This window comes from Lucilia cuprina, chromosome 2 (assembly GCF_022045245.1).
Source record: "Lucilia cuprina isolate Lc7/37 chromosome 2, ASM2204524v1, whole genome shotgun sequence".
NCBI classification, from domain to species: Eukaryota; Metazoa; Arthropoda; class Insecta; order Diptera; family Calliphoridae; genus Lucilia; species Lucilia cuprina.
Window position 1 is genome coordinate 62,260,669 of NC_060950.1, and position 2,166 is coordinate 62,262,834.

The following is a 2,166-nucleotide window of genomic DNA, read 5'->3' on the forward strand; positions in this document are numbered from 1 at the left end:
ACAGAACTAGAACAGAACTAGAACAGAACTAGAACAAAACTAGAACAAAACTAGAACAGAACTAGAACAGAACTAGAACAGAACTAGAACAGAACTAGAACAGAACTAGAACATATATAGAATAGAACTAGAACAAAACCAGATTTCTTGTGGGCCGTTCCACGTTCTGCTGAAGTTGCAAACAGTACAAGCTAACCTTGTTTATTGTAGTGTGCAAAATATCCTTAAAAAAATATTATTTTTATAACATATTATCGTTTCGATTAAAACAGGTGCCTTTGACTTCAATTTATAGGTAGCATAGCATGCGTTAAATAAAGATTTTTTTGTTTGCTACTAAAACTTCCCCAACAAAATCCATATGTTTAATAATGAAACATCTGTACGAAATGATATATCATCGGCATATCCTTCCTTTAAACTTGATATAGTACGTATTGATCGAAAACAAAACGATAATAAAACAGGTTTTGATTTTGATGTAACAGTTTTATTTCTTTTTTTTTGCGTTTTCTGAAAGTAAAAGACATACAAAAACAAATACAACTGTTTTCCACTTGCAAAAATTGCTGCAAAACATTGAAGTAAACAAGCTGCAATACTGCAGCAACTAAGTGGTCTTCAGCACATAGTCCTTAAACAGGAAGTGCGAACGCGTGTTATGGAAACATTTATCCTGTTGACAACAGTGAAAAAGACAACAACAGCAACAGCAACAACTGTGTATGCGATAATAACACACCAACAGCGTCAGACACAAACATATGTATGTGCGACTGACAAAAAGGATTTTTTTGTTATTTTTCATAAGATTTTGTGGGGGTTTTCAAAAGGATATTAACCAAAAGAGTGTTACTTTTGTAAATTTTCAAATTTAAATTTAACAACATTTTTTCGAGATTTTAAGTTCTCAGCATATTAATATAACGTAAAAAATTTTTAAACTTTTTGTTAAAATTTAACACTAACTATTCATATTCCCTGTTGTTTCTTGTTTACTTAAGTTTGTTTATTGTTGTTATCTTGTTGTTTATGTGTTTTTCTCTGTTTTTCTCTGTTTTTTTTTTTTTTTTTTGAAAACAGCTTTTATGGCTCAATGAGTGCTTTTGTTATTATTATGTATTTTATTACGTTTCCCATTTAAGTGATTTGCTCCTTTAAAGATACAAAAAGCAAAAAAAACAGCTGAAGAATTTAAACTACACAAGTTGTGTGGCAATTAGTTGACCATTTGTTGAAACAAATTTTATAACTCATACTTTCGAGAATCTTTAGTTTCCTATTCATAAACATCATTATCAAAGTTTTTATAAAGCAAATAATGTATAAAAGTTATTAAATGAAAAAAATGTGTTAAAGATAAAAAAATTTCATAAATATTTGTTGTAATATTTATAGTTTCAAATTAAACATTTAAATTTTACAATATTGTTTACATAAATTAAGGCGCCATCTACATGTCATTAATAGCACTTCTAGCATAGATACAAACCCTACTACAGAAAAACTTAGTTTTCCAACCTAAAAAGGGCTTTTTGCAAATCCAACAACCAGACATCTATTACAATATGAGTCGGTTACCAAAAGAATAAAAGAACGTTTGTAGTTGCTTCATTCTAGTTCAGTTCTTGTTCAATTCTGGTTCAGTTCTATTTCTGTTCTTGTTCTGTTCTAGTTCTGTTCTAGTTCTGTTCTAGTTCTGTTCTAGTTCTGTTCTAGTTCTGTTCTAGTTCTGTTCTAGTTCTGTTCTAGTTCTGTTCTAGTTCTGTTCTAGTTCTGTTCTAGTTCTATTCTAGTTCTATTCTAGTTCTGTTCTAGTTCTGTTCTAGTTCTGTTCTAGTTCTGTTCTAGTTCTGTTCTAGTTCTATTCTAGTTCTATTCTTCTTCTGTTCTAGTTCTGTTCTAGTTCTGTTCTAGTTCTGTTCTAGTTCTGTTCTAGTTCTGTTCTAGTTCTGTTCTAGTTCTGTTCTAGTTCTGTTCTAGTTCTGTTCTAGTTCTGTTCTAGTTCTGTTCTAGTTCTGTTCTAGTTCTGTTCTAGTACTGTTCTAGTTCAATTCCAGTTCACTTAAAGTTCAGTTTAGTTCAGTTCTGGTTCAGTTTTAGTTTTAGTTCAGTTTTAGTTCTAGTGCAGTTTTAGTTCTAGTACCTTTCTAGATCAGTTCTAGT